This window comes from Vicugna pacos, chromosome 1 (assembly GCF_048564905.1).
Source record: "Vicugna pacos chromosome 1, VicPac4, whole genome shotgun sequence".
Classification (NCBI taxonomy): domain Eukaryota; kingdom Metazoa; phylum Chordata; class Mammalia; order Artiodactyla; family Camelidae; genus Vicugna; species Vicugna pacos.
The window spans coordinates 3,396,536-3,420,768 of record NC_132987.1 but is presented as its reverse complement, the minus strand read 5'-3'; the positions used below and the strand labels follow the sequence as shown (position 1 = coordinate 3,420,768).

The 24,233-nt window shown below is 41.9% G+C and overlaps 1 protein-coding gene across 6 annotated transcripts in view; it reads left to right on the top strand.

The window, feature by feature from the left end:
• The window catches only part of COL6A6 (collagen type VI alpha 6 chain), a 146,585-nt gene that overhangs the window by 4,897 nt on the left and 117,455 nt on the right, over positions 1–24,233 (top strand). For 5 of the 6 annotated variants that reach the window (XM_072971302.1, XM_072971293.1, XM_072971283.1 and 2 more), the window contains exon 1: positions 13,216–13,347. The exons of the other annotated variant lie outside the window; for it this stretch is intronic. The gene's annotated coding sequence lies outside the window, so the exon portion shown is untranslated. Of the gene's footprint in view, positions 1–13,215; positions 13,348–24,233 lie in introns of those variants that run through there. 6 annotated transcript variants of the gene reach the window in all.

Sequence of the window (24,233 nt, the reverse complement as noted above, 5' to 3'; positions counted from 1 at the left end):
AGAACTGTGTCTTGAGGACATGGAGGGAGACGTAAGTGAGGGTTCGGTGTAACCCCATCGTTAAAGAGAGACCACAGAGAGCCCTTCTGCGAGTTGTGGGGAGTGGCTCAAACCCATGCTCCGTGAAGACGGAACTGGCTCTCAGGATTTCTGGTGGGTGTTCCTATTACAGCTTTGGTACCATTTCCTTACTGTATGAGCATTCTCCATAGAGATATGCAGATAAGGTTATCAATGATGCTAACTGGCTCACATGATTGGAGGGCCGAGAAGTTCTATGATCTGTCACTTGGAAGCCAGGGGACCAGGAAAGCCAGTGGTGTCATCAGTCTGAGTCTGCCTGAGAATCACCATGGTTACCAAAGGGGAAAGGGAGAAGGAGGGATAAATTTAGGGGGTGGGGATTAACAGATACACACTACTGTATATAAAATAAACAAGGTTCTACCACATAGCACAGGGAACCATATTCAATTTCTTGTAATGACATACAATGGGAAAGAATCTGCAAAGAATATATATATGTATGTAGACGTATAACTGAATCACTTTGCTGTACACCTGAAACTAACATTGTAAATCAACTACACTTCAATAAAAAGTTAAAAAAAAAAAAGAACACCAATGTCCAAGGGAGGGAGTAAATGATGGATGTTCCAGCTCAAACATAAAGAGCCCATTCGCTCTTCCTCCACCTTTGTATTCTAATCAGGCCCCCAATTAATGGGACAATGCCCACTGGCATTGGGAAGGTGGTTTTCTTATTCAATCTGTCCATTCAAATACTAATCTCTTCCAGAAACACCCTCAAGGTCACACCCAGAAATAATGTTTTACCATCCCTTAGGTCAGTCAAGTTGACACATAAAACTTACCATCACATTTACCAATCACTTCCGAATCCACCACCCCTCAGCCCCACCCCAAGCCAGACCTCCCCTGGGAACTCCAGACTCAGACATCTAACTGCCCACAAGGCGCTTCAGCATTTCCCCCGACAAACCCAACAAATCCCAAATGCTCTTCGTTCCCTTCCGTACAAACCCGCCCCTCGTCCTGTGACTGGCACAACCCAATGGCCCCAGTGGAAAACTCTGAAGTAGCCTCGAAGCCCTGTCGCCCTTCCTAGCCTTTGTCAACAATCCTATCCAGTCTGTCTCCACATCTGACAATTTTATTTCCCACTGATCTCTGCAGGGTCCTCCCTGTCCTCCTCGTCATCCCTGCCCCTGGTTCCCAAACACCATTCTCTCCTGCCCAGACAACCGCTGCCACCTGGTCCACCTCCCTGCCTCTGGTCTCGCTCCACTCCTAGCATTTTCCATGTTTCAGCTTGAGTGAATTTCCCAAAACTGTCTGTTTAGACTTTCTGGTGCTTAAATGCTCCAGTGACTTTGGATAAAAGCCAGAATCCAGAACATGGTTGCAAGTTTTCCCACCATCCAGCATTTATCCACCTCTCCTGCCTCCCATCTGTTTCTTTGCCACCACTCAAAATCCTTCAGGTCTGCAAGGGGCCCTTGCTCTCTCCCACCTCCTGCCATTTGCACTTGGAATTTCCTCTCCCTAGAATAATATTCTCTATACTCTAAATCCGGCTAACTCCTTCTCCCCCTTTAGGGCTCAGCTAATATGTCCTTGGGAGGGTGTTACTGAACCCCTCCACTAGGTCAGGTACTCCGCCCTGGGTCCCCTCTGCACCCTGGTCTTCCATGGTTCCCTGCTGAAGCATGATGACTTTGTGGTCCATGTTCACCAGGCTATCTTCTGTGCTAGCCCCTTAGGAGATGCTCAGTAAATATCTATTTTATGAATAAATGAGCAGAAATCAGCTTCCTTCTGATACAGGAAAAAAGACCGGGCATGAAGATGGCCATGTCTCAGGTCTCAGTCGAGTCCCTGGGATGCGCTCCACCAAGTGTGGGTCCTTGGCTTCACGCAGGAAAGAATTCAAGAGCGAGTCACAGATGAGTAAAGGTAGATTTGTTCAGAGAGATACATACTCCATAGAGTGCGGGACATTTCAGAAGGCAAGAGAAAGGCCATGAGGTGCATGCAGGGTTGGGTGCTTAGTTCAAAGTAGAAGTAGGTACACACTCCATAGACAGAGTGCGGGCCGTCTCACCAGAAGGGAGAGAGGCCACGGGGTGTGGGGGTTGTTGGTTTTCATGGGCTCGGTAACTTCATATGCTAACAAGTGGGAGGATTATTCCAACTGCTTTGGAGAAGGGGGTGGGATTCTGGGAATTGGGCCGTCACTTGTCCTTGGACTTTTTATGGCCAGCCTTGAACCTGTCCTGGCACCTGCGGGAGCGCCATTTAGTAGCTACTGTATTGTGATGAGCGTATATTGAAGCTCAAGGTCCACTGGGAGCTGACTCTTCCACCATCTCGTGCTGATGGCTGCGTCATTCTTTTGGTGGCTGTGCCCTGCCCCCTCCCCTCCTGTCTCACTGATCACCAAGGGCAAGGCACATAAGATCTCTGAACCTTACTTATTTGTTTGTTTATTTTGTAAAATTTCCAGTCAATTTGACCCTCAGTGTCAAAACTCTTAAACTTTTTTTTTTTTATATATATTTTTATTGAAGTATATAGCCAGTTTACAATGTTGTGTCAATTTCTGGTGTACAGCATGTTTCAGTCATACATGAACATACATATATTCACATTCTTTTTCACCATAAGTTACCATAAGATATTGAATATAGTTCCCTTTGCTATACAGTATGAACTTGTTTATCTATTTTATATACATTCGTTAGTAGCTACAAATCTCAAACTCCCAATTTATCCTTTCCCACTCCCTTCCCCCACCACTGTAATCATAAGTTTGTTTTCTATGACTGTGAGTCTGTTTCTGTTTTATAAATAAGTTTATACGTCTTTTTTTTTTTTTTTAGATTTCACATATAAGGGATATCATATGGTATTTTTCTTTCTCTGGCTTACTTCACTTAGAATGACATTCTCCATGTCCATCCATGTTACTGCAAATGGCGTTATTTTACTATTTTTATGGCTGAGTAATATTCCACTGTATAAATATACCACAGCTTCTTTATCCATATGTCGATGGACATTTAGGTTCTTTCCATGTCTTGGCTTTGTAAAGAGTGCTGCTATGAACATCAGGGTGCGTGTATCTCTTTTTTAAGTTTCCCTCTGGATATATGCACAGGGGTGGGATTGCTGGGTCATAGAGCAAGTCTATTTTTAGTCTTTTGAGGAATATCCACACTGTTTTCCGTAACAGCTGCACCAAACTGCATTCCTACCAGCAGTGTAGGAGGGCTCCCTTTTCTCCACAGCCTCTTCAGCATTTGTCATTTGTGGACTTTTGAATGATGGCCATTCTGACTGGTGTGAGGTAGTTTTGATTTGCATGTCTCTTATAATTAGTGATATGGAGCATTTTTTCATGTGCCTCTTGGCCATATATATGTCTTCATTGGAGAATTGCTTGTTTAGGTCTTCTGCCCATTTTTAGATTGGGTTGTTTGGTTTTTTTGTTATTAAGGTGTATGAGCTGTTTGTATATTCTGAAAATTAAGCCCTTGTCAGTCTCATCTTTTGCAAATATTTTCTCCCGTTCTGTAGGTTGTCTTTTTGTTTTGCTTATGGTTTCCTTTGCTGTGCAAAAGCTTATAAGTTTAATTAGGTCCCATTTGTTCATTTTTACTTTTATTTCTGTTGCCTGGGTAGACTGCCTTAGGAGAACGTGGCTAAGATTTATGTCTGGAAAATGTTTTGCCTGTGTTTTCTTCTAACAGATTTATAGTGTCTTGTCTTATGTTTAAGTCTTTAAGCCGTGTTGAAAAATCCTTAAACTTTTGCACATCATTTGATCCCTATATTCCTATTTCTAGGTAAGATAGTGGTAAGAATGCTCAAAGACTTGTTTGAAGAATATTTGAAAGGACATATTTATAAAAAAATAAAAATTGAAAGTAGCCTAATTACCCCAAAATACAGGGTTAGTTAAACAAATTCTAATACACCCACACAATGAATTACTATGGAACCATTAATAATATTTAGTGAATTGAGAATTCTCTAAATATTTAGTGACATGGAGTTCCATGATATATTAAGTGGAAAAAGAAGTATAGAATAGTGTTGACATCATAATACCCTTTTTTGTGGGGGGGGGGGACAGTTCCTCAATAATTTTTTTATTGAAGTAGAGTCAATTTACAATGTTGTGTTAATTTCTGGTAAATAGCATAGTGATTCAGTTGCACGTATATTTTTGCTCCTTTCCCTATTCTTTTTATTTTCACATGGAAACTGGAAACCATATCCAAGCACAGAGAGATCGAGAGAATTTGGTTGGTCGGTGCTGAATGGATGATTGTTCTTTTAGATTCGGCAAGATCAGTGTTATGCTTGACTTGACTCTGAGCTGTTGTGAGCCGATACAGTCCTCATTCCAGGATGTGTAAGTTTAAAGGGTGCTTTGGGCAGAACCCAGAGGGCGGAGAGTGTCATCTAGTACAAGAATCCCGCTGTCAAGCCCTCCACAGAGGGTGTGTTTGGAAACAGAAATGATATAATAGCATATAATGGTATCTAATTCCCTCACACGGCTTCTTCCAAATAATCCTTCTTCTCCTGGGATTTTGACATCTGCATTTCCTGGATTAATGCCACGAATGCGGTCTCTAAACTGAGGAGTTTTCTCCAAGAGTTTTGCCTTAAGAAATTATTCTCAACTGCAGGTCCCCCTTGGTTTCTGCCTCCTCCACGACTGCTGTCATTGTTCTAAAACACACCACTAAGCATCTAATTCTTGGATCTCCAAGAACTTGTGAAAATGCTCACAAACCTTAGTGTACATTTGTAGGTGATTTAACTGGGGGGGAGGCAAGCACTAAACAAATTAACTGACCTGCCCTGGTCAATGATTAAGGCAAAAAGCTCTCTAGATTTTAGTAATGGGGAGCCAGTTACGCACATAATTGGGGTGGAAAGGAGGGTGATAGCGCCTCGGGGAGCTGTCTGCACACGTTCAAGACTTTTGGGTGTCATTGGGTCATGCACTGTTCTGGCTCACCTACCTAGGTCTGTGGCAATCCAGTTTTCAAGTTCACTGGGCCAGGGGTGCCTGCTCAGCTCTGACACACAAAGTATGACAGTCATTTGTCAGTAACAATCGTGGTCCTAAGAAGTTGTTGGTAAATGGATGGTTCATAGTGTTGTCTGTGTTTGAGACCCACCTCATAGATCCACAATTATGTACCCCTGGATGCAAAATCCTGTATTTTTTTAATAGACTTTATTCTTTTGGAGCAGATTCAGGTTTACAGCAGAATTAAGCAGAAAATACAGAGTTTGTACACAGCCCTCCCCACCCACACATATATGCTCCCCTACCCTCAACATCCCCCATCAGTGTGGCATATTTGGTACAATCAATGAACCAACACGGGCACATTATTATCAACCAAAGTCCATAGTTTACATTAGGGCTCACTCCTGATGTTGTGCATTCTGTGGGCTTTGACAAATGCATAACAACATGCAGCCACCCTATAGTATCATACAGAATCATTTCATGGCCCTAAAAATCCCTTGTGCTCCATCTATTCATTCCTCCCTCCCTCCCTCTCCCCAAACCCCTGGAAACCACGATCTTTTTATTGTTTCTGTAGCTGTGCATTTTCCAGAATGTCATTTGGTTGGAATCGTACAGTTTGTAGCCTTTTCAGACTGGCTTCTTGCATTTAGTAATATGTCTATTAAGTTTCTTCCAAGTCTTTCATGGCTTGATCTTTTTTTTTTCACTGCACATATATTTTTTAATTTACATATATGTACTGTTCATTGTTTCCAAGAATGTTTAGAGCTTTTGCTTTTTAAACTTACATAGTTATCAAAGGAATAAAGCCAATCACAAAATAAGAATCAACTCAAAAAGATACATACACCTTGCTATTAACAGCAACATTATTTATAATAATCCAAAATCCTTTAGATCTATGACTTTTTCTCCCCCAGAGCTTGAGGGTTTTCATTGATTTGTTCATTTGTTTTATTTCTCAGCGCTCCATCAACTTTTCCAGTTTCTTCATGGAGAAAGTTGTGATTGGGCATAGACGTTCCATTCGCATCTCAACCAGCAGCTTGAAAGTGGTTGGGTTGGGGAGAGCAATGGACACTGAGGGAGAGGTTGTCGTTCCTGACTTTGCACGTCTGCTAAACTCCCCGCTGAGAAAGGAGATGTGTGCCCTGCATTCACAGCTGTGGCCATGCCACTAGCCTAGCCAGCAGCAATAGGTGACAGGGCTAGAACTACCCATGGAGAGAGAGACAGTTGACTCCAGATTTTTTTCACACAGTAGATCTTTGAATACTCCAAACTCTACATCAATTAACTCATCACTTATTAAGCACTTTTATATACATTATCACATTTAAGTGACAACAACCCAATGAGGAAAGCGATACACTATCATTATTCCCTGTCACTGATGAGATCTGAGGTTTCAAGGTGCATCTGTGGCCAGTGGGTTTGAATTCATGATGTGGTACAATCCAAGTCTTGACACTGCTACCTGTCTATTCTGCTGGGTCAGCCAGAAAATGTGTGCTTCTAAAGCCTAGAAACTTCCAACACTAAAGCTCCATGTAGAGCCCTGCCTGGTCCAAATTATAGATCAGAAGTCAGGTTTTTCATGGTAAGAGATGTTGACTCAATATTATTTAGGGGAGGGGAGAAAGGGAGTGTGCTCAACTCAACACGAACATAAAATCTCAGAGTGAAGATGTGAAGTAGTGACAAAACTCAGTGGACCGAATTTCTGCCATTGAAGTTGACTCTGATGAGTATTTTTATAAGTCCATGCTCATTTTGCTATTTGACCTTTCATAGGTTTCTAGAATTTCAGAGCAAAAATGGGGCTTACAAAGCATTTCAAGGATGTTTCGTAAATAGAAGTGATTGGTTCCTCCTCCATCCTTCCCACAATCAAAATCTTTTAATGATTTTATCACACTTATCTCAGGATAAAGACAAATCATTCATAGATCCTGCAAAGCTATGCATGGCTGGCTACTTCTTTTCCAGCCTCACCAAGGGCTAGGCTCCCCATGGCTCTGTGTTCTAGACATACTGGAATTGCTTTGGTTCCATGAGCACTCTGTTCCCCTTTCTGCCACAGGGCATTTACACAGGCTCTCCTCCCTCCTGGCACACACTCCTTTTGGCCTTGTTAATGTTCACCATTCCTCCAGATATCAGCTTAGACAGCAGCCCCTGAAGGAAGCCGATCCTGACCTCTGAGTTAATCGATTCTGTTATTACATGTCAACACAGTATACAATAATTCAACAGATACTTATGGGACACCTTCTGATGTATAAGCCTTATTTTCGGTGCTGGAAAACGAGGTGGACAAAGTCCCACCTCCAGGAAGGACATAAAGAATAAAGTCAACAAATATGTGTTAAACACGAGGGGAAGAAACAGAGGAATTTCCTGGGGTCGTGGCTGACTGTAAGGAAGCAGGAGGTTATTTTGGATGAGGTGGTCAGGAGGGCGTCTCTGAGGAGGTGACATCTGAGCAGAAACCTGAGTGAACTTGGGAGCCAAGCAGGGCTGCCTGGGGGAAAGGACATTTCGGGGCAGGAACAACATTGGTGTGAGAAAAACAAGGAGACCAGTGTGGCTGGGGGCTAGGGGAGGGTGAAGAGGATGACAGCAGATCAGCAGATCATGGCCCGTCTCCCGCAGAGGCTTGGGGGCCATGCACGGGATGTTGGCATCTTATCTAAGCCTGATGGAAAGTCATTGGAGATTTTGAACATGGGGATATTGATCTAAGGTATGACCTGAAAGTCGCTCTGATTAATGACTGGAGAATCTATTAAGAAGGACAAAAGTCAGAACATGAAGAAGTGTCAGCATCAGCATCGTAATCCAGGCAAGAAGCAATGGCTGCATGGACATGGGTGGAAGGTGGTGAGAGGCGGTTAGATTCGAAAATACTGTTGCCCCAACTCCCTGATGGATGGGCCGCGGGGCCTTAGACAAACCTGTTCCTTACAGCATGTGGCACTGCTGTGACTACACTTCTCCATGCCGTTCTTTCAGAAATAGGATGGCTTAGGAGACCCACGAGGCAAAGACCACATCCAGTTTTTCTCATCATGGCTCACCTGCTGCCTAACTCAGGGCCTGGCATAAATAAATGAATGAACAAATAAGTATATCAGAACCACTAGTTTACAGATGGGGAAAATGAGTCTCTGAGAGTTTAAGTTAAAAGGCTGGCCTAAGGCCTCTTAACTTGGACTAGGACCAGTGGCTCAAGCTGCTTTCCCTTTTAAAGTAGATCCCCCTCCAAACTCTACTTTTTTATTTGAGGGAGGAAGGGCCCACCAAAATTTACTTCAGAAGTTCCTAATGGGCACCTTGGCTGTTTCATCAGGAAGCCAGCACTGTTCTGTGTCACCTCTGAGACTCTACAGGGGCCCCTTGAGTCTATGGCATTTCTTCTTTCTTCCTTGGAGCTGGTCTTCTGCAGAAAAGACAATGATCTCACTGTTGGTGAGTGTTATGCCTGGGACCCGAAGGAGGTCCGCCGGAGCCCTCTGACTGGTGCTCTGTTTTAAAAGACACTGCAGCTTCGGACCAGAGCGGCTGGTGTGCTTAATCTTCATACAAGAAGTTAGCTGTTCAAAAATGTTTACTTCCCAAGGGAATTTGGGGAAAAAAAATCATTTGGAAAAAAATCAGGCTGTGATAAGGAGGGAAAGAAAGAACAGAATGCAATTAAGAGTTTCCTTGGTTCACTTGGAAAGGAAAAGCTGCCTGAAATGTAACTTTCTCAAGCAATTATCACATCCTTGGACCTCTGCCTTTCTAATTAAATTCCTGAGGTTATATGTATATGTATTTTTCATTTAATGAACAGCTGGTAAAATTGGATCCTTACTCTGTGAGGTTTACCAAAGCAGTTCAGTATTTCTGAGTGATTGAACACTAATATTTAACCCTGGAATACAAAAAGAGGAAATTAAATCTAACCTAGTAGCTGCTCATCCTCTGGGAATTTCTAGACTGCACCCTCCCTGGTCTGCATAGTAATTCGTTCTGTTCTTTTCCGTGTCAGGTGGGAACACACACACACACACACACACACACACACACACACACACGTGAGAGCTGTGGGTTGAGTTTTACTCAGTGTCTTACTGAGGACTGTAGCCTGGGAGTCAACCTCTCAGATATCTTGAGGAACTGCTCTGAAGAGGTGGGGGCTGGAGGGTAGAGGCCAGTATATGTGTGATTTTGGCGGAGTCGTATGTGCAATGCAGCACACATTGGGCAGAATTTTACTGCTAGTCATAAGGAACAGATATATCAGTTAATGATTTTATGATTTTCTAAGTATCAGAAGATGCAAGGAACTGGTCTAACTATCTGAGGGCCTGTTTTGCCTGTTTACCCAAAACACAAAGTGCCCCATCCTGTTCTTTGCCCTTGAACTCCCTTCAGAGTGTACTGTAGGTCAGTGAGTCCTTGTAGAGCCAGATGGTGAGCGACATTCCTTTGGGTTCCACCCACCAAGTAACTTCCAAAATAATCATTCCTCTTTTCATTACCTCTTCTTGGAAGAAAGAGGATGGTCATGTCCCAGGTCTCGGGCAAGTCCCTGGGACAAGATGCCCAGTGAGAGTTCTTGGCTTTAAGCAGGATAGAATTCAAATAAAGTGAAAACAAGTTTACTCAGGGAGATGCGCGTTCCACAGGCAGAGTGTGGTCCATCTCAGAAAGGAGAGCTGCCCCGGAGTGTGAGGGAGGTTAGTATTTATGGGCTGGGCAATTTCATATGCTAACAAGTGGGAAGATTATTCCAACGATTTTGGGGAAGGGGTAGGGATTTACAGGAATTAGGCCACCACCCACTTTTTGGCATTTTGTGGCCAGCCTTGGAACTGTCTTGGCCCCTGTGGATATGTTATGTAGCATGTAACTATGTTACAATGAGCCTATGATGAGGTTCAAGGTCTACTGGGAGTCAAATCTTCTGCCATCTTGGGCCACATTTGTTCTAAACAGTTTTTGTCCTATCCTCAATGGCTGTGTCATTCGTTTAAAAGTTGTGCCCTACCCGCTGCCCTCCTGTCTCACCTGCACCTTTCTGAGCTCTTTCTCATGTTCTGAGAACCCAGCCTCCACACTTAGGAAGCTTCCAGTTGGGGAACAGACATTAATGAGATAAATACTCAAATGAACTTTTCTTTTTTTTTTTAAGTAATTTTTTAAAATGTCACGATTCATGTAAGTTTGTTTCCTAATTGTTTTTACTTATGTATGGGCCAGTAGGTAATTGGGTTTGTTTGTTTACTTTTAAACTTTTTTTATTGAGTTATAGTCATTTTACCGTGAAAATGAATATATGTATGTTCATATATAACTGAAAAATTGTGCTCTACACTGGTATTTATTTTTAATAGTGGCATTGGTGATTGAACCCAGGACCTCATGCATACTAAACACACACTCTACCACTGAGTTATACCCTTCCCCCTTCAAACAAAGGTTTAATCACAGATTTGAGACATGCAATGAAGAAAAATAATAAGGAGCCTTGAAAGAAAGATCACAAAGGAGACGTAATTTAGAACCTCCCTGAGAAAACAGTGTTGCCATAAAGACCCAGAGGATGAGGACTGAGCCGGGCAGAGGGCAAAAAAGTGGCCAGAGAGAATGGCAGGGATCAGATGGGCACAGGGCAGGGCGGCTCAAATGTTGATGTGCATACACACGGCCTGGGGGCCTCCTTCCTCCGCAGACCGACTCACTGGGCTGGGGAGTCTGCGCTGTCAGCAGGCGTTGATGGCGCTCTGCAGGTGCTGACCTGAGAATCACACTTCGAGCAGCAACAGTATCGAGCAAAGTTGGGCAAGTTTTTCTGCAGAGAGCCAGGTTGTAAACATTTTAAACTTAGTGGGTCGTGCTGCCTCTGCTGCACCTACTCCACTGTGCTGTTGAGATGAAAAAGCGGACATACATAGTATGTAAATATATGCATGGGGCTGTGTTTCAACAAAACTTAGCTAGCAAAACAGAGTCCGCTTTGGCTCACAGGTGGTAGTTTCCTGACCCCTGCCGTAAGGGATCAGTGCTTAACTTTGGCTGTTTATTACAAGCACCTGGGTTTCAGAAAATTTCCACCAGTTTCTTGCTCGGGATCAACAGCATCAGAATCCCTGGAGAAGGAGCTGAGGAATTGGTAGAGTTGAAGGGCTCCCCAGGTGATGCTGAAAGCCAATGTGGCCCTTAATCTCAGTGGATAGTCCCGTATTCTCTTAGCACTGGGATAAAGGTAAAGAGAAACTGACTCCACCTCCCTTAATTCTGAGATACCATCTGTTGCCCAATAGCTTCCAAGGAAGAGAAAAAAATAAATGAATAAAACAGCAATAAACGTACAAATCTATAGTAACAGCTATCCTGATTACAGGAATGTTAAAATGGGGGGTGCACTTTGAATCCAGGAAATACGGTACTTTCCTATTACACAGATGAGGAAGATGAGGCTGGGAAGATGTACTGTACAGGCTGTATGATAATGTGACAAGGAGATGGGGGCAAAACACTGCGGCTTAGCTTTCTGAACTGCCTCCAGCTCCCCGAATGGGGAGCCCCTCATTCCCCGCTGGTCCCCTGCAGGTACACGGGGGTCTCCCGGCCTTGGACTGCTTCCCCTCCTCCTTGGGGTCCCCTGTCTAGTTCCTGCTTCTCCCTCACTTCCCAGCTTAGCCATCTGCTTCTTCTGGGTGGTCTTCCCTGGGCCCACACCTGGGGAGGGGCCCCGGCTGGGAGCACCGCCAGTGACCAGAGGTTCCCCACCAAAGCCTGGTCTCTAACAGACTTACTCCCCAGGCCCTGGGGAAGTCACGAGGGCAGGGATCCAGGGATCGAGACTGCCTTGCATCATTTTATCTCTACCGCCTGGTGTGATTTTGTCATTTATAACGGGTGTATATTTTACTCTTGGTTCCTGGTTCCTGGCTCACAGCTGCCAAACCCTGGAAATTTCCTCAGCAATGAGAGCAGTGGGAGCATCTTTTTTTACATTTGGTCTTTTTTTTTTTTTTAAATAACATTTCTTTATTGAGTTATAGTCAACACTGGAATTTGGTCTCTTTTTTAAATTGAAGGGTAGTTGGTTTACAGTGTTGTGTTAGTTTCTGGTGCACAGCATTGTGATTCAGTGTCAGCCGAGGGAGGCTGAAGAGGGATTCCAGGAGGTGGGCTGCCTGACTGGAAAAATGCGTGAGGAGCTGACATGCAGCAAAACAGCACTTTATTGCAGTACAGGCGGGTGGCGCAGCTGCGGGCTCCGCTCAGGTGTACGCACTTGTTCTTGTATAATGCTAGCGCATGCGTGTTGTTCATAATGCTTACACGTGCTACTAGCTCACGCTGTATGGTTACCTCTTACCAGGTGCAAGCTATTGTGAACTTTGGCCTGGGCCCCACGGCCTGCTCACTTAGGGCTGCCCACATTCAGTTATACATACATATGTATATATATTTCTTTTCATAGTCTTTTTCATAGTAGGTTATTCAATACCAGGTATTGAATATAGTTCCCTGTGCTATACAGTAGAAACTTGTTGTTTATCAATTTTATACATAGTAGTATCTGCAAATCCTGAATTCCCAATTTATCCCTCCCCATCCCTCTTCTCCCCAGGAACGATAAGTTTGTTTTCTATGTCTGTGAGTCTGTTTCTGTTTTGTGAATAAGTTCATTTGTGTCATTTTTTAGATACCACATGTAAGTGATACCATATATTTGTCTTTGTCCAACTTGCTTCATTTAGTATGGCAACCTCCAAGTCCATCCGTGTTGCTGCAAATGGCTTTAACAAAATTTGGTCTCTTGTCCTCAGTCCCTGAAATGGCTTCAGAGACATCAGGTGAAATGAATGTCCTGTTATTCCCAATAAGCCCCTTTCCACCAGGACTGAGTTTATGTTAAGGAGGTGACTTTTGGAAAACACCTAAAGATGGGGTGTGGTTGCTATGGGGACCAACCGCAAATAGAGAGCTGAAACTTTCAGTCCCACGCCCTGATTTCCGGTGGGTGTGAATCACCATTGGCCAATGATTCAGTCCATCATGCCTATTACAGAAGCCTCTATAAAACCTTAAGGCCTGGGTTCAGAGAGCTTCCGGGTTGGTGAACCCGCGAGGGTGCTAGGGGAGTGCTGGGCTCGAGCCCCGGGGACACGGACGCTCCAGCCCCTTCCCCGCACCTTGTCCTGTGCACCTCTTCCGTCTGGCTGTTCCTGAGTTATATGCTTCTACAGTAAACCAGTCATCAAGTAAGTAAAACATCTCTCTGAGTTTTGCCACTCAAGCAAATTAACTGCACTTGAGGTGAGGATAAGGGGACTGTCTAATTTATAGCTGTTCAGTCAGAAGCACAGGTGACAACCTGGACTTGTGATTGGCCTTTGAAGTGGGGAGGAAGTTGAGGACCAAGCCAGTCCAGTGATGTTAGGCCACTGTTTGGAGGTGGATGACCCCCGACACATCAGAATCGATGCGGAACCTCTACACCTGGTGGCTGGCGAGGGCTTGGGAGCATTTGTGGAACGGATGCCCTTTGGTTCAGTCTTGCTCATTGTTACTTAACGCCGAGCTCAGCACAGTGGTTTGGAGCGTGGATTCTCAAAGTGTGTTCCCCAGGCCTGGTCATTAGCATCATCTGGGAGGTTGTTAAAAATGCAAATCACTGGGCCTATCCCAAATGTACTGGGTGGGGCCCAGCAATTTGTTTCAGTTAAACCCGCCTGATGATTCTGGGTGAGACCAGGAGCCAGACTAGCTAACTTCAAATTCTGGCTCTATCACTTAAAAACCGTTTGGCTCTGGGAATGTACATTGCTTTTCTGTGTCTCAGCGTTCTCCTCTATAAAATGGAAATAATCAAAAGAATAGTAGCTACCTGAATTGGGTTTAACAATAGAGAGCTCTTAACCCAGCATCAGCTCACAGTAAGTGCTCCAAATAGGCTGTTAGTAGTGTTAGCTGTGCAACCATGGGAAAATTCATTAACGTCTCTGAATTTTACTTCCTTCATCTTTAAAACAAGGATAATTTGTTCTAGTTCTGGGTAATTTGATAGGTAATCGCATTAAATCTGTAGATTGCCTTGGGCAATATGACCATTTTAACAATATTGATTCTTCCAGTCCAATTCAAGAGCATGGGATATCTTTCCATTTCTTTAAGTCATCTTTAATTTTCTTAATCAGTGCTTTGTAGTTCTCCATATGTAAGTCTCATTTCCTTGGTCAGATTTATTCCCAAGTATTTTATTGTTTTTGATGCGATTTTGAAAGGGATTGTTTCTTTACTCTCTTTTTCTGATATTTCATTGTTAGTGTAAAGAAATGCAACTGATTTCTGTCTGTTCTTGTGTCCTGCTACTTGCTGAATTCTTTAATCAGTTCTAGTTTTACGTGGAGCTAATACCACTCATGTGTGGAATCTAAAGAAAAAGAAAAAAGAGGAAACTAATAAACTCGTCTACAAAACAGAAACAGACTCCCAGACATAGTAAACAATCTTCTGGTTATCAGGGCAAAGGGGGTGGGAAGAAATAAATTTGGGAGTTTGGGATTTGCAAATGTTATTTACTGTATATGAAAATAGATTTAAAAAAACAAATTTCTTCTGTATAGCACAAGGAATTATATTCAATATCTTCAAATAACCATTAATGAAAAAGAATATGAAATTGAATACATGTATGTATATGCATGACTGGGATATTGTGCTGTACACCAGAAACTGGCACATTGTAACCGACTATGCTTCAATTGAAGGAAAAAAAAAAAAAAGGATAAACTCTTTGCCTTCCAGGGTTTTGAAAGTTGAGATGTGTATGCTGATTAATTGATTGTGTGTGTCAGCTTGGCTGCATTATGCATGTTTCCCAGTTACTTGGTTAAACATCAATCAAGATGTTGCTGTGGAGGGGTTTTTAAGAAGTGACTAGCATTGAAATCAGTAGACTTTGAGTCAATCAGGTTACCCTCCATGATGGGGGGCTCATCCAGTCAGTTGAAGACTGTTAGGACTGAGGTCTCCTGAGTCTCTAGAGAAGACAGCTTTCTCATAAAATATCAGTATTTTAAACTACTAGCTCAAAGAACCCCCTACTTCAGTTACGACAAGCACATTACTCTCAAAACTGCAACCAGAATTTCCAGCCAGCCCCACAATCACGTGTGTCAATTCCCTGTCTCTTTGACTTTCTCTCCTCTCTCTGTAGATATAAATATAGATATACACACACACACACCCTCTTTGTCCTGTTTCTTTTGAAAGTTCTAGTACAACGTGTTAAATACGTATAGGTCAGGATTTCTCAACTTACATAGTTTCCCAATATTGACATTTGAGCCAATTCTGCGTTGTGCAGGACTGTCCCGTGTATTAGAGGGTGTTCAGCAGTATCCCCAGGCTCTGCCCTTTAGATGCCAGTAGCACTGCCCCCCACCCCAGCAGTAAAAATAAAAAATCTCTCTAGACATTACTAAGTGTCCCCTGCGGACAAGATCTCTTCCATTTGAGAACCAGTGGTATCAGTAGCTGTGAAAATGCAGGAGCCTTCCCTCCCCTAAAACCAGTGCTGTGCTGCTGCTGGTGTAGCCCCCAGGCTTTGCCCTCCCCCCATCACCTCAGGTCCATCACTGTCCACAAAATCAGGCTCAAAACCCACCGCCACCAAGGGTGGCCCTAATAGTCCTCCCTCCTCCTCCAGATCCACTTCCCCGTCTTTCTTTCCCTTGTGCACATTTCGCTCGATCACGCTGTTTACTAGCAGTCTTTTTGTAGCTTTCCACCCGTGTACTTTGCTCATTTCCACTGAATCTCCTGGAAGGAAGAGGCAGCCCTGGTGAGAGGTGTAGATGATTGTATCCGAGTCCAGATCCTGCTGTTTGCCCCCTTGTGACCTTGGGATGGTCGCTCATTCTTGCTGAGTTTCAGCATTAGCATCTATAAAGCAGGAGGAGTGGCATCTCCTTCATAGAGTGGTTATAGAGTACTTTTTGAACTATAAGAATAGAGGATTTTTCCTCCCCCCAAAAGCAAAACCTAAGTCTGTTTTGTAAGAGAAGAGCCAGTATAGGGGGGAGATGGTTAGGATGAAATATGACCTTGAAAAAATGCCAAATGGACAAGTACATGAATTTGCATGTCATATTTTGTGTTTTGTTCTGATTCGTTTTCTTCTCATAGCTTTTAAAATGATGCAGGCAGGGTCCTCTGTGTGTCCTTCTGAGGTGGACATATACATAGACACAGTTTGTTAGCACATTGCCTAGTTAGTGACGTCCAGTCCCCACCCGGAAAGGATGGCACTTAGCAATACTTCTTCCTCCCCCCACTGACTGCATCTTTATTTCCTTAGGGAACACCCATGCTTGAAACCTAGCATTTGCCCTTCAGAACTGGCTAAAGCAGGCCTCTACCAGAAAATCCTCTCTGCACCTGTGCCCCCTCCTTTGCCAAGACATCCAGATGCTGGTTTTCTAACTTCCCAGAGCTCTCGGGGCTTTGCCCACCTGCATCACAGCCCAGGTCTGCCTCCCTGGCTCCCCTATCAGGCTGTGGGATCACGAGGTGGAGGGCTGTGTTCACTGGATTATGTGTTCCAGGGGCTGGGGCGGTGTGTGGCCACAGCAGATGACTGAGCTCATGAGTATGAAGGTGACTCACGAGGCTACAATGTCGTGTCTCCACTTCCCCAACAAGTGGGTACCTCAAATAGCATTTCAGAAAAGCTAAGCCTAGATCTCCCTTCCTGTACCGGTTTATCTACTTTTGCAATAAAAACCATTCCAAAACCCAGGGGCCTGAAAACAATGTGTCTCTCATGGTTCTGTGGGTTGGCTGGGCTCTCCTGGGCATTTTGCTCAGGGTCTCTGTCAGATGGTGGCTGGGGCCGGACCCATCAGAAAGCCTTTCTAATCACGGGGCTGGATTATCCGAGGGCTGGCCAGGTGGCTCTGGTTCTTCCCCATGTAACCCTGCCATGGGACGAGTTTGAGCTTCCTCTCAATGTGGAAGCCCCAAAGTAGTGGAACTCCTTACATGGAGATTGGTGGCTCCTTCCCCAAGAGACCCGTGAGCCTGGATGGAAGCTACAGGCTTCTTGTATGTGGAAGTCTCACTTCTGCTGCATTCTATGGATCAAATAAGCCATAAGGCCAACCCAGGTTCAAAGGGAGGGAAATTAGACCCGCCTCTCAGTGGGAGCAGCAGCAGAGGATTCCATCACATTTTCCAACAAGTGCAGTTTCTAGTCTCTGTCAGTGATTCTCTTGCATCTCAGGGGTTTTTTTTGTTTTGTTTTAAGGGAACATACATTGGAATGAAAATAGAAATTCATTTATTTGCTGTTTTGGCATCCTTAATTTCCTCACCAGATTGGTTTTCATGAGACACAAACACTCCCTTTTCAAGGGCCTGTTAGTTCCCCCTTAATTCCTGCGTTACATAGTTCAGCGTTTCTTTTTTCCCTTCTGAGTTACGATTTCTTTGGAATATACAGAAAACTATAGAGAATAATGTCGTAAGTGTTCCCAACCCAGATTGAAGGCTAATATCTTGCAATGTTTGTCTCAGACTTTGCTAAAGAAATAAAACATTCAAGTAGAGTTGAATCTCCCTGACCGTATTCTCTATTTTTCCTTCCTGGGGGGACCACTGTTATTATGTTGATCTGTGTTATCCTCAGCTTTACTTTCATATATGGATGCTTTAAAGATAGTATTTTGGTGTTTTCCAGAGACGGCATTTCTTCTGGGATGTCTTCCCTAATCCTCTTATCCAGAGATGGGAGTCCTCCTATGAGTAGGTCATATCAACCTCCAACTAGTTTTCTCACTCTGCTTTTGAGATTTATTCCTACTAAAGCATGCAGAGCTAAGTTATTCATTTCATGCTTGGGTGATATCCCCAAGTATGAGTCTATAGTAGTTTAATTCTTCCTGTTTCCTCTTCACAAATACTCAGATAATTGGCAATTTTTATAAACACGTGTAGCAGTGCTCTTGTGCACGCGTACCAGAGTTTCTCTAGGGCATTTACTTTAAGTGAAGTTTCTGGATCATCTTTACTATCTTTACTAGATATTGCCAAATTGCTCTCCAAAGTGAGTGTTTCAAATTATATTCCCACCAGGCACGTAAGTGAACTCTGATTTTCCTACCTCCCTTTAAATCCTTCGTATTGTCGATCTCTTTCATTTTTGCCAGTCTACTAGGAAGAAAATAGCACCTTTTTAAAATATTCCTTTCCCTGTTACTAATAAGGTTAAGGATCTTTTCATGTGTCTATTGGCCATTCGGAACCCCCCTGCTGTGAATTACCTATTCATATCCATGGTCCGCTTTCCCACTGGGTTTAGTAGTTTCTTACTAATTTGTAGAAATACTTTGTATATTCTGGATATTAATCTTTTACTGGCTCAATATGCTGTTCCCACTAGTCCAGCTGCTTCTTTATTTTTTTAACATTTTTTATTGATTTATAATCATTTTACAATGTGTCAGATTCCAGTGTTCTGCACAATTTTTCAGTCATTCATGGACATATACACACTCATTGTCACATTTTTTTCTCTGTGAGTTATCATAACATTTTGTATATATTTCCCTGTGCTATACACTTTCCCAAGTGTAATCTTGTTTATCTATTCTACAATTTTGAAATCCCAGTCTATCCCTTCCCACCCTGCACCCCCCGGTAACCACGAGTCTGTATTCTCTGTCTGTGAGTCTATTTCTGTCCTGTATTTACGCTTTGTTTTTGTTTGTTTGTTTTTGTTTTTTAGATTCCACATATGAGCGATCTCATATGGTATTTTTCTTTCTCTTTCTGGCTTACTTCACTTAGAATGACATTCTCCAGGAGCATCCATGTTGCTGCAAATGGCATTATGTTGTCGGTTTTTATGGCTGAGTAGTATTCCATTGTATAAATATACCACTTCTTCTTTATCCAGTCACCTGTTGATGGACATTTAGGCTGTTTCCATGTTTTGGCTATTGTAAATAGTGCTGCTATAAACATTGGGGTGCAGGTGTCATCCTGAAGTGGATTTCCTTCTGGATACAAGCCCAGGAGTGGGATTCCTGGGTCATATGGTAAGTCTATTCCTAGTCTTTTGAGGAATCTCCACACTGTTTTCCAGAGTGGCTGCACCAAACTGCATTCCCAAGAGCAGTGTAGGTGGGTTCCCTTTCCTCCACAGCCTCTCCAGCATTTGTCATTCGTGGACTTTTGAATGATGGCCATTCTGACTGGTGTGAGGTGATACCTCATTGTAGTTTTGATTTGTATTTCTCTGATAATTAGTGATATTGAGCATTTTTTCATGTGCCTTTTGATCATTTGTATGTCTTCCTTGGAGAATTGCTTGTTTAGGTCTTCTGCCCATTTTTGGATTGGGTTGTTTATTTTTTTCTTATTGAGTCGTATGAGCTGCTTATATATTCTGGAGATCAAGCCTTTGTCGGTTTCACTTGCAAAAATTTTCTCCCATTCCATAGGTTGTCTTCTTGTTTTACTTCTGGTTTCCTTTGCTCTGCAGAAGCCTGTAAGTTTCATTAGGTCCCATTTGTTTATTCTTGCTTTTATTTCTTCTAGGAGAAAATTTTTGAAATGTATGTGAGATAATGTTTTGCCTATGTTTTCCTCTAGGAGGTTTATTGTCTCTTGTCTTATGTTTAAGTCTTTAATCCATTTTGAGTTGATTTTTGTATATGGTGTAAGGGCGTGTTCTAGCTTCATTGTTTTACATGCTGCTGTCCAGTTTTCCCAACACCATTTGCTGAAGAGACTGTCTTTATTCCATTGTATACTCTTGCCTCCTTTGTCGAAGATGAGTTGACCAAAAGTTTGTGGGTTCATTTCTGGGCTCTCTATTCTGTTCCATTGGCCTATATGTCTGTTTTGGTACCAATACCATGCTATCTTGATGACTATAGCTCTATAGTATTGTCTGAAGTCTGGGAGGGTTATTCCTCCAGCCTCTTTCTTTCTCTTCAGTAATGCTTTAGCAATTCTAGGTCTTTGATGGTTCCATATAAATTTTATTATGATTTGTTCTAGTTCTGTGAAATATGTCCTGGGTAATTGGATAGGGATTGCATTAAATCTGTAGATTGCCTTGGGCAGTGTGACCATTTTAACAATATTGATTCTTCCAATCCAAGAGCATGGGATATATTTCCATTTTTTAAAGTCTTCTTTAATTTCCTTCATCAATGGTTTATAGTTTTCTGTGTATAATTCTTTCACCTCCTTGGTTAGATTTATTCCCAGATATTTTATTACTTTGGGTGCTATTTTAAAGGGGATTGTTTCTTTACTTTCTTTTTCTGTTGATTTATCGTTAGTGTAAAGAAATGCAACTGATTTTTGAACGTTAATCTTGTAACCTGCTACCTTGCTGAATTCTTCAATCAGCTCTAGTAACTTTTGTGTGGAACTTTTAGGGTTTTCTATATATAGTAACATGTCATCAGCATATAGTGACATTTTTACCTCTTCTTTTCCAATTTGGATTCCTTTTATTTCTCTCTCTTGCCTGATTGCTGTGGCTAGGACTTCCAAGACTATGTTGAATAGGAGTGGTGATAGTGGGCATCCTTGTCTTGTCCCAGATTTTAGTGGGAAGCTTTTGAGTTTTTCACCATTGAGCACTATGCTGACTGTAGGTTTGTCATATATAGCTTTTTTGATGTTGAGTTATGTTCCCTCTGTACCCACTTTGGTGAGAATTTTTATCATAAGTGGGTGTTGAATTTTATCAAATGCTTTTCCTGCATCTGTTAAAATAATCATATGATTTTTGTCCTTTGTCTTGTTGATGTGATGTATCACATTGATTTGCATATGTTGAACCATCCTTGTATCCCTGGGATGAACCAACTTGATCATGGTTTATAATCTTTTTTATGTGCTGTTGGATTCTGCTAATATTTTGTTGGGGAAGAGTCTTTTGTTTTATCAGAGTTAACCTTAGTAAATATTGATGCTTTTCTTGAATAATAGCCCTCTTCCATCTTCTGTGTTATTGTTGTTGAATATTTTCATTACACTTTATTTGAAAACACCCCAGTTATTTCTTATTTTTCCCACAATCAGCACTTTTAAGGGATGGGAAAGGTATGTAAGGGGAAGTGCTTTTCAGTAAGGCATTGACCAAAAGTCTAAGGAGGACACAATACATAAACAGCTAAGCAAAGTGGGGATGCTGAAAATGCAAAGGGTGTGAAGTAGAACAAGCTTGTCCTATTCCAGATGAAGCAGGATGAGTGATGCTGGAGTTGGGGGGGGGAAGAAGGAGATGAGTTCAGAGGATGAGTAGGACCCAGACCTTGTAGGGCCTTGATGGACATGGTAAGGAATCTTGAGTAGATGAATAATCATGATCTCATTCTTTGTTTTAAAGTAAAGCATTCTGAAAGAGTCTGTAGTGGGGCAAGAGTGAAAGCAGGGAGTCTAAAATGGAGGCTTTTGCTCATCAGCTGAGCTGATGGGATCTTAGATTAGGGTGGGAATGAAAATGGTGTTGAGACATGGCTGGATCTGAGCTCTACTTTTTGTTTTATTGAAGTATAGTCAGTTTCTATGTGTCATCTTCTGGTGTACAGCACAATGTCCCAGTCATGCATATACATATATTCATTTGTATATTCTTTTTCATTATAGGCTACTACAAGATATTGAATATAGTTCCCTGTGCTGTACAGAATAAATATGTTTTATCTGTTTTACATATAATAGTTAATATTTGAAGATCTCCAATCCCAATTTATCCCTTCCCACCCCACTCCCCCAGTTACCATAAGATCATTTACTATGTCTGTGAGTCTGTTTCTGTTTTGTAGATGAGCTCATTAGTGTCTTCTTTTTTCTTTTTTTAGATTCCACATGAGTGATACCATATGGTATTTTTCTTTTTCTTTCTGGCTTATATCAATTAGTATGATAATCTCCAGGTCCATTCATATTGCTGCAAGTGGCATTATTTTATCTTTTTATGCCTGAGTAGTAGTCCATTGTATAAATAATACCACAACTTCTTTATCCAGTTATCTGTTGATGGACATTTAGATTGCTTCCATGTCTTGGCTATTGTAAGTAGTGTTATGAAATTGGAATACATGTATCTTTTCAAATTAGAGTTCCTTCTGGATATATACCAAGATGTGGGATTGCTGGATCATATGGTATGTCTATTTTTAGTTTTTTAAGGAATCTCCATGCTGTTTTCCATAGTAGCTTCACCAAACTACATTCCCACCAACAGTGTAGGGGGGTTCCCTTTTTTCCCCAACCTCTCCAGCATTTATTGTTTGTGGACTTTGAATGATGACCACTGGTGTGAGGTGAAATGAGCTCTACTTTTTAAAATAAAAACACTGTTGCCTAGGGGTGTGGAAGAAAGGAATTTGTCCTAATTCCCATGGTTCTAGCCCAGGAGATTCTGTAGCAGAAGCACTGTTTCCAGAGATGGTAGTCTAGCCAACATGCGTCATTCAACACTTAATTGTTCTGTAATTACTGTATGTGTTGCAGCTCAACAGAGTGTAGGTTTTGTCCCTCAACATAGGCAAGCAGTTGGGGACACTCTATTCACATTTGATAGATTAATTGATTGCACTTCTATCCATTAAGCACTGTGTGACTTTTGGCAAGCATCATAACCCTCTGACTCAGTCTTATCTGTAAAATGGGTCTAATATTCATTGATACTCATTGGGTCTTTGAGAGGATTGAGTGTAGCCCTTAGAAAGATGCCTAGCACAGAGTAAGGGGGCAGTATTAGCTCTTCTGATTCATTCTGGGATTCCCCCCCACAAGCTATAGTCATTCAAACCGTGGATCCATATATGTATATATATGCTTATGACTATATAAGTATATTTTATATATTTTCTTCAGATTCTTTTCCATTATATGTCATTACAAGATATTGAATATAGTTTCCTATGCTGTACAGTAGGACTTTGGTGTTTATTCTATATATAGTAGTGTGTATACGTTAATCTCGAACTCCTAATTTATCCCTCCCACCCCTTTCCCCTTTGGTAACCACAGTTTTTTTTTTTTTTTAATTGAAGTATAGTCAGTTACAATGTGTCAATTTCTGGTGTTCAGAAATAATGTTTCAGTCATACATAAACATACATATATTTGTCATCATATTCTTTTTCATTAAAAGTTACTACAAGATCCTTAATATAGTTCCTTGTGCTATACAGAAGAAATTTGTGGGAGTTTTTTATATATAGTAGTTAATATTTGCAAATTACAAACTCCTACTTTATCCCTTCCTACCCCCTTTTCTTTTGTAACCAAAAGATTGTTTACGATGTCTGTGAGTCTGTTTTGTAGATGAGTTCATAGTGTGTTTTTTCTTTTTTTTTGGTTCCACATATGAGTAATACCATATGGTATTTTTCTTTCTCTTAATGGCTTACTCTACTTAGAATGATCTCCAGGTTCATCCATGTTACTGCAAATGGCATTATTTCATTCTTTTTTTTTTTTTGGTGGAGTAGTATTCCATTATACACACACACACACCCCCCACATCTTCTTTATCCAGTCATCTGTTGATGGACATTTAGGTTGCTTCCATGTCCTGGCTATTGTAAATAGTGCTGCTATGAACATTGAGGTGCATGTATCTTTTCGAATTGGGGTTTTCTCTGGAAACATGCCCAGGAGTGGGATTGCTGGATCATAGGGTAACTCAATTCTTAGTTTTTTGAGGAATCTCCATACTGTCCTCCATAGTGGCTGCACCAAACTCATTTCCACCACATAGTTTGTTTTCTATGTCTGTGAGTATTTCTGGTTTTAAAAGTTCATTTGTATCATTTTTTTAGATTCCATGTGTAAGTGATACCATATTATTATCTTTGACTTATTTCACTTAGTATGAAGATCTCCAGGTCTATCCATGTTGCTGCAAATGGCATTATTTTATTTTTTATGGTAGAGTGATATTCCTTTGTATAAATACCACAACTTCTTTATCCAGTCATCTGTCAGTGGACATTTAGGTTGCTTCCATGTCTTAACTATTGTAAATAGTCCTGCTATGAACATTGGGGTGCATGTATTTTTCTGAATTGGAGTTTTCTCCAGGTATATGCCTGGGGTTGGGATTCTT